Source organism: Nyctereutes procyonoides, unplaced genomic scaffold, assembly GCF_905146905.1.
Source record: "Nyctereutes procyonoides isolate TBG_1078 unplaced genomic scaffold, NYPRO_anot_genome, whole genome shotgun sequence".
NCBI lineage: Eukaryota > Metazoa > Chordata > Mammalia > Carnivora > Canidae > Nyctereutes > Nyctereutes procyonoides.
In genome coordinates, this window is record NW_026575148.1 from 3318895 (window position 1) to 3327951 (window position 9057).

General features: G+C 39.7%; 1 non-coding gene across 1 annotated transcript; it reads left to right on the plus strand.

Moving 5' to 3' along the window:
* Window positions 1–8665: 8665 nt before the first annotated feature.
* Window positions 8666–8772, plus strand: LOC129501707 (U6 spliceosomal RNA). Its single transcript, XR_008662796.1, has one exon. It is a non-coding gene; the product is annotated as a U6 spliceosomal RNA (small nuclear RNA).
* Window positions 8773–9057: the final 285 nt, after the last annotated feature.

Here is a 9057-nt window from a genome sequence, read left to right on the forward strand (position 1 = left end):
AACTCATGACTTCGAGATCTACTTTTGATGTTTTTTTTATTAAATATTTTATTTATTTATTGATGAGAGACACAGAGAGAGAAGCAGAGACATAGGCAGAGAGAGAAGTAGGCTCCCGACAGGGAACCTGATGCAGGACTCGATCGTAGGACCCTGGGATCATGACCTGAGCCAAAGGCAGACAGACTCTCAACCACTGAGCCATCCAGGCATCCCTATGTTTGATATTTGAAAGAGTTCTTTTAGACTTAGATATAAATTTTTGTGGTACTTTATTTTTATTTTATTTTATTTTTTAATTTTAGAGAGACAAAGAGCAATGTGGGGAGGTCAGGGGCAGAGGGAGAGGGAGAGAGAAACTCAGACTCTGCTGAGCATGGAGGAGCTCTACAAGGGGCTGGATCTTAGGACCCTGAAATCATGACCTGAGCTGAAAACAGGAGTTGGTTGCTTAACTGACTGCACCACCTGGGTGCACCAGTACTTTACTCTTGTATATAAAAAAAGAAAAGTACAAACCAAATAATCAGTTAAGGTATTCTGAAATTTTCCTTGGAGTCCAGCTCTTCAGATTTACTTTTGAGTCATTTATCAATGCCTATGGATATTGGATGTTAATGCAGCATTTTCTAAAAGACAGCTTTACTATGGTTATTATACATCCCCCCCCCCCAAGCTTCTAACCCTATTTATAAGTTTTGAAGCCGTTGCTTTTTTCATCTTATCCAAAGGTGTTATCAGAAGGCTTCTGGACAAGAGCTACAACTCAACTGGTCCGAAAATGACGTGTGCTTAGAGTTTTTGTGCTGCCACCAGAAATAACTACAGGTTTGTGCATATTCAGTGGCAAGTGCATCATGATCCCTGCTTAGCCAACAAAGAGAGGAAGATACTAACCAGTTTCAGAGATATTAAAATGTGAAGTAAGAGTGTGTTTTTTAGAATCCAAGTATTGATTCAAAAAACCAAAAGAGGTCATTGTGACTTTGTAGAATGACTTAGTATATTTTTAACATCATGCCTGTGTAGTACTTTTTAATTTTGGTATTCCCATGTTCAATGGAATAACAAGAGAGGAGAGTATTGCCATGGACACTATTATTCCTGCTAGGTTTTAGAAGGAAAATGTAAGACTCAGAGGTCAAGCAGCTCCCTAAGGGGTGTTATTTTTAGGGATCAAAGTGGTCACCTTTCCCCCCTACCATGTCTTAGGTTCCTGCTAGAATCTCTGAAATTCAAAGTATTTAAATTCTTTTAGGGAAGAAGCTTGTTAAAAGCACAATCTAGAAACGGGGATGTGTTAATCTATTATTAGTCAATAACACCTTGGCTTCAAGTTGTTTATCAGAATAATTTTGGAATCGACAGCCTAGTTAGAGAGAAACTAATCTATAGGCACGTAGTAAGAAGAGCATAGTCACAAGGTAATAAACACGCACAAGGTGGCAGAGTATGGCATAAAATAAATATATCGATGCTGTACACGTTAATGGGATCACAGCCGACCTACCCCCAGCAAATGACCATGTTAACTGACCGTAAAGATCTTGAGATGTAAAGATCTTGAGATGGACAGCTGATTCTAGAAATGCTTTACGTATCTATCAAGTCTTGTCTTCAGGGTGTTTTAAAAAATGATGATGTTCTTCAAAATGGGCTGTTGTAGCATGGTGGAAAACGAATAGACAATTTGCTGAGTGATTTTTGAGAACTTCCTACACCTGTTTTATCCTTCACCTTCCTCTTCCATAATGCTCACGTGTAAACAGGAGCATCCCTTTCACTTTGTTCTCTACAGGCTACCGTCATGGTCGCTGAATGCGTTGCTGCCATTTCTGGCCTCACAGCTACACATAACAACATTCAGAGGAAGAAGATACAATGTTTTTTCCTTCTGTTTTCCTTTAAGGGAGAGGAAATATTTCCTGGTTGCCTTGTGGTTCATTGGCAGACTTCATTCACATGATCTTTTTTAACCCCGTCTCTGGGAAGTGGAGAGAGTTTATTGTGATCGCCTTACTGACTAGGATTCACTCCTTAGTCACCTGCGAGGGATGGATGCCCTGAGCAAGTGGGAATTCGGTCAACAATGAAGTAGGTGGGAATGGCTGTAAACTGGCCCACCTAACAGTTCTGTTCTGCTATTCCTTAGGATTACTGGAAAACTAAGTGATAGAACTTTTTTTTTTTTTTCGTAGTGAAAGAACTTCTGTGTAGTACTTAGTAATAAGGATGGCATTGGCAAATGCTTCTCTGATACCTGCTGGGTGCAGTACTTTGTCCTATACATGTAGAGCTGTCAGTATACAGTAATCATCACAAAAGGTATTTGTGTAATTGTGATCTCCTTTTTACATATGTGGAAACTGGGCACAGAGTGGTTAAGTAATGTGCCTAAGATTTTGCAGCTTGTAGGGGACTACGCAGTGTGGTCCTGGAGCACATGGGCTTAACCATACTCCTGGTAAATAGTAAGTGTTCAACCTCTGTTACCTCCTACTATCATTGTGCTGACCTACATTCCTTAAGCAGCCTTTACAGATTTTTGTCTTCTTATTCTGGTCTTTGAAGAGAAGGAAAGATACATTTAAAAAATGTATAGGAAGGGGTTTGAATAAAAATGGAATAGAAGCGTTTCTCAAATTTATGTCACAGCCTGTTAGTGGCTTATAAAATCTATTTAATGAGTCACAATCAGCATTTAAAGGGATAAAATACAATGCAATAGGATAAAATAAAACATTGGAATCAGATAAAAAAAATACCAGCTGTACCCCTTATAATGACTCTTGTTTCCCTTTCAATTACATGTTTATTTTAGGTATTTGTTCTAGGTTGTCCAGTCATTTTTTTTTTTTTTTTAATTTTAGGTCGTGGTCAGAAAAAGCTAGAAAAATCTACTGTAAAGTCTTGCTACTCAAAGAGTGAACAAACAGCATCACAACACCTGGGAGCCAATTCAAAATGTAAACTCAGACTCCACCCCAGGACCTGCTGTTCGGGAATCTGCATTGTAAAAAGATACCTAGGTTTTTCTTCTATGCTCCTTGAAGGTAAAGAAGCCCTGTTCCAATACTGGCTGTTCTCTGCCTAATTACATGTGCCCTCAGGTGTGAGGAGGAGAGGAGAAGTGAATGTAGTTTGAAAAAGATGCTCAAGTGATCTGCTCTTCAAGTTCCTTTTTTTTTTTTTTTTAAGATTTTATTTATTTATTCATAGAGACACAGAGGGATGGAGAAGCAGGCTCCATGCAGGGAGCCTGATGTGGGACCCCATCCTGGGACTCCAGGATCACGCCCTGGACCGAAGGTGGCGCTAAACCGCTGAGCCACCCAGGCTGCCTTCCTCAGGTTCCTTTAAGTTGACTTCTCTATGGAATAACTCAGAGAAATAGCTCACTGACTTTCTTTTTTCTTTCCTTTTTTTGGACTGAACGGTGATTTTTTTTTTCTAATTAGCTGATTTTACACACACATACTGTATATACACACATTTCTAGTTTCTCTTGAAAAAACTGGAAAATCTGACAACACAAAGCTGATTTTCTCCAAGGCAGCAGTCAGCTGGAGCTGAGTACTGTCGGTACACTTTGGACAGAGCACTAATCCTCAATCCGCTCCACTCCCCAGGCACACAGCCTGCTCCTATGTAGTACCTGCCTGGTCCCTGAAAGCATTCAATTTTATGATCCCTGCCCTGCTCTGTATTATCCTGATTTAAAATTTTTCTTCAGAGAGCTTAATCTGTGATCATTAGATCTTCTTTGGACTTTCCTACCGAGAATGATTAAAAAAAGATTAGGCTCTGCACCAGCAACAGAATTTATCAAAAGTATATTATCTCAATTATAACAAAAATATATGGCTTTGGACCTCCTGTTGCTTGTCTTCTGTGGTTTTTAGATTTCTTCTTCTGTTCTGCTTCTAAGAAAGACAACACAAGACAGAGCTAACCAAGGCTTCTCTGTCTTAGCTCATCCATACTTCATGGCTGAATGGATGGTGTAAGGATAGGAAGCTGACCAGAGACACTTTCTTTAGAAGCTTCATTAATTATGATCATCCTCTCGGTACCTCACAGGTAGCCCTTCTTTTTGTATGGTAGTTCCTTGCTTTCACGAGGATGAAACCTTAATCATAAAAGGATTAAGTACTGGTTACACCCACAGGCTGCCATAGTGAAATACTGTAGACTAGGAGGCTTGAAAGATAGATATTTATTTTCTCACAAATCTGGGGGTTGGCAAGTCCAAGATCAGGATGCCAGTGTGGTTGGGCTCTGGTGAGAGCTCTCTTTCTGGCTTCCAAATGGCCACCTTTTTGCTGTGTCCTCATGTGGCAGAGAGAGAGAGAGAGAGAGAGAGAGAGAGAGAGAAAGACAGAAGGAGAAATCTGTCATCGGCTTCTTCTAAGGCCATAGTCCTACCAGATTAGGGCACCACCATTTTGACTTCATTTACCCTAAATTCACTTTTAAAGATCTTGTCTTCAGATAGTTAGGTTGGGCATTAGGGCTTCACCATATGAATTAGAGGGGGGCCAGATTCAGTTTATAGCAGTGCCCCCATGTTAATCATTACCCAAGTATTTTTTGAGCATCTGCTCTGTACTCAGGCTGGACCAGGCATTGTGATGGTTGGAAGTGTGGTGGGATGGGATGACATACTCACTGAGGAGGCAATCATAAACTAGAACAAATGCTGTGAGGTAGAATAAATGCTGTAGGAACTTCAGAGTGGCAGGGATCAGTGAAGATTGAAATGGTCCAAAAGCCTTATGGAAGAGTTGAGGCTTAAGCTAGGATTTTGGAACTGGTGAAAGGAAGTAAGAAATGACAGGATAAGAACCCAGACCAGGAGGGTAGTAATGGGAATGGAGGAAAAGGGCCAGGTACCAGAGAGGTCTTACAGAAAAGACTGAGAAAACTTGCTAACTGACTGGCATGGAGAGGACTTCATAACCGAGACATGGAGAGAAAGGGTGAGGAGAGTGGTTCTTTTAACATAGATCAGAAATTCCAAGGGTGAAAGAAAGTATGGGGGTGGTGTTAGGTACATGGGGAAAGATAAATTCATTTTAGAAATAACAGTTTTTAGAAACTGGAAAATTTGCTAAATAAAATATCTTTGTTATCATTGAGAATAAGGGCAAGGAGATGAGAAAAGGTAGGACTGGAGATAATAGGTATTTGAATCATTATCATAGGGTTGATAATTGAGGCTAAGGAAATGAAACATCTCTTTGAGAAAGTATTTAAAGAGATTGTAGAGAGATGTATGGAAAGAAAAGAGTGACTCCTAAGGATCTAGCAACAGCACACGGCGTGGTGGTGTATGACTATTGAAAATTTAATGGATTTAGTTCTGATTTTCTCAGGGTATACACAGCACTTAGTGTTTTGTAAAATGAACATTTGTTGGTCAGTTTGGTGACTGAATGGATGAATGTTAGAAGTTTGAAGTCCAGAGTGCCTATTGTTCATCAGAGATGTTTTCAGGTTGAGCAGCTTTCCCACTTCCATTTAACTGATTCTTTTGACCATTAATTATTACTTACACACTGAAGAGTTGATGAGCTAAAATGTTTCTCCCATCACATGAAGGGGTTAATCAGCTCAGTTTTCAGAGGAGTCATCTGACTGTCATACTCGTCCAGGTACATTCACTAAGGCATTCCCAGTGGGCGGGGATCCTGGAAAAGTATTATGCTGTGACCTAGTTTTCCCTTTGGAACCAGGTCCTCTCTCCTGGGCCTGTCTCAGCCTTCCCTTGGCAGTTCTGCGCTCATTGACCTTTCTCTTTGCACCAGCAGCTGTTGCTGATGGTCCAGTCTGCTTCTGGGAAGACAAGGTGTAGTTAGTGGTCTGCCTTTGAATTTCCTACTCCTCCTTTGGAGCTCAGAGCTGCTCACAACCGAACCCAATATTTTAGATCCTCCAACCTCTTCTCATCTCCTAGCAGTATTTGCCATTCTAGTGTCTAGTTCTTCTGGAGTCTTGGTGTGGATAAATGAATTTTATGCTACCTTGTGGCTTTCTGATGACAAAGCCTTGATTCAGATAAGGGGTTAATTAATAATATCTGTAGTGTTATAATAAAATTCTAGGACTTTAAATCCAGACAATCTTAGATGTGAATCATTAGGCTTTCATTTTGACAGGTGTGTGATTTGAGACGGCTGCTCAACCCTTCTTGAAAACAGTTTCCCCAACTAAAACATAAGTGTAACCACTGTCTTTGAAATTGGCTATAAGGATAAACAAGGCAGATGTACATCAAGAGACCTTGCCCAGTACCTGGTGTATTGTAGGGGCTTCATAGGACAGTATTTTATATGACAGGCCAAAGCAAAATACACGTGTGTCATTTCTCTACTTCACAAATCACTCCACGTGGACTTTGAGGAAGAGGGTGAAGGCATACAGACATACAGTCTTTCCCCTAATTTAGCAATATATACTCCAAGCTTTACCTGGTCAGAGCTTTTCGATTTCTATGATGTTATTTTGTTAGCTAGTGCTTCAACGTACTGAAGAATAGTACCTTAGAGAACCAAACAAGTTAATAGATTTTCCTTAAATTGGAGCAATTTTCTTCTCCTTTATTGAATCAAGAAAGCTAACTGTCAAAGAAGCATAGAATGGTGTAGATAATACCCTAAGGTAACAAAACTCTATTATGTTGTATTCCATTAGAACTGAGTTGAAGGTATTTTGGAAGGAAATTTCACTGTGTAATAAGAGGGGATTGTAGCCCGAACTTTATACTGTTTTTCTCCAGGGTTTTCTATTGTGTACTTTAGTAGCGTTATCCCAAATAGAGATATCCCAGGTTCACTTTTTACTCTTGAGAGAATCTAGTGTTAACACTAAATTGGAGATTATCTTTGAAGTAAACAACATTAAGGTGAACAGAGAAATATTCAACTTCCTTTCAAAGGAACATTTCTACTTGCCTATCATCTTCCTCCCTCCGTTTATGTAAGCCAGAATCACTGGTATCTTTCCCACAAAAGGAGGCAGGTGACTTTGCAGCTGTTCCTGAATAACAGCCAGATCTTTTCAGAAGTCTTACTCTCTTCTGACTCGTAAACCAACTGAGGCTCAACTACTCTGAATTAATTTTTGTTGTCGTGAGTTTTAGAAAACCGAATACATTCCTTATTTACTAGTCCTATCCTGAAATGTTTTGGATCTGTATCTTAGCATAAGGAGTATATGCTGAAATTGCTCAATGCTATAGGTAAAAATACATATCTTCATGTTAGAATTGGGAAGAGTCTAATTACCTTAACAAGAAAGAGACTTTTGTCTAAATAACCAAACCAATCCCAAATTGCATATAGGCACACCTCATTTTATTGCACTGTGCTTTATTGCACTTTGTGAATACTTTGTTTTTTTTTTTTTTACAGATTGAAGGCTGGTGGCAAGCTTGTGTTGAGCAAATCTTTGGGGGCCTTTTTTCCAACAGCATTTGCTTACTCTGTGTCCCTGTGTCACATTTTGGTAAGTCTCCCAATATTTGAAACTTTTTCATTATTTATTGTATTTGTTATGGTGATCTCTGATCAGTGACTTTCGATGTTGCTATTAAAATTGTTTTGGGACAGTGTGAACCACACCCCTGGAAGACCGTGAACATAAGTGACAAATGTGTGTGTCTCCTGATGGGTTATACCCCATCTCTCTCTCTCTATCTCTCCTGCCTCTCTCTTCCCTGAGACACAACAATATTGAAATGAGGCCAATTAATAACCCTCTGATGGCCTCTTAGTGTTCAAGGGAAAGGAAGAGTCACATGTCTCTCACTTTAAATCAAAAGCTGGAAATAAATAAGCTTAGTGAGAAAGACACGTCAAAAGCTGAGATAGGCCAAAAGATAGGCTGCTTGTGCTAAATAGCCAAGTTATGAATGCAAAGGAAAGGTTCTTAAAGGAAATGAAAAATGCCACTCCAGTGAACAATGTGATTGATAAGAAAGTTAAATAGCCTATTGCTGATATGGAGAAAATTTTAATGGTTGACTATAAGACCAAACTAGCCATGACATTCCCTTAAGTCAAAGCTGAATCCAGAGCAAGGCCCTCTCTCTCTTCAGTTGTATGAAGGCTGAGAAAAGTGAGGACACTGCAGAAGAAAAGTCTGAGGCTAGCAGAGCTTGGTACATGAGATTTAAGGAAATAAGCCATCTCTATAACAATAACAGTGCAAGGTGAAGCAGTTGGTGCCTGATGGAGAAGTGGCAGCAAGTTATTTCGAAGGTTTAGCTAAGATAATTCATGAAAGTGCCTACACTGAACCAACAGATTTTCAGTGTTGATGAAACAGCTTTATACTGGAAGAAGATGCCATCTAGGACTTTCATAGCTGGAGAGGAGAAGTCAATGTCTTGCTTCAAAGCTTCACAGGATAGGCTGACCCTCTCATTAGGGGCTAATACAACTGGTGACTTTAAGTTGACACCAATGCTCATTTACCATTCTGAAAATCCTAGGGCCCCGAAGAGTTATGCTAAATCTACTCAGCCCGTGCTCCATAAATGGAGCAACAGAGCCTAGATGACAGCACAATATGTTTACAACATGGTTTGCTGAATATTTTATGCCCACTGTTGACATCTACTGCTCAGGAAAAAAAAAAAGATTCCTTTCAAAATATCACTGCTGTGCTTGCTTCAGCAGCACGTGTACTAAAATTGGGACGATACAGAGAAGATTAGCATGGCCCCTGCGTGAGGATGACACGCAAATTCATGAAGCGTTCCACAAAATATCACTGCTCATTGACAATGTGCCTGGTCACCCAAGAGTTCTGACGAATATGGACAATGAGAAGAATGTTGTTCTCATGCCTGCTAATATTATATCCACTCTGCAGCCCAGGGATTAAGGAGGAATTTTGACTTTCAAGTGTGTATATATGTATGTATTTTTTAAAACAGATTTTATTTTTAAATAATATCTACACCCAACATGGGGCTCGAACTTAACAACCCCAACATCAAGATTCTCTTGCTTGATGATTTAATCAGACAGCCCAACTTTCAAGTGTTCATTA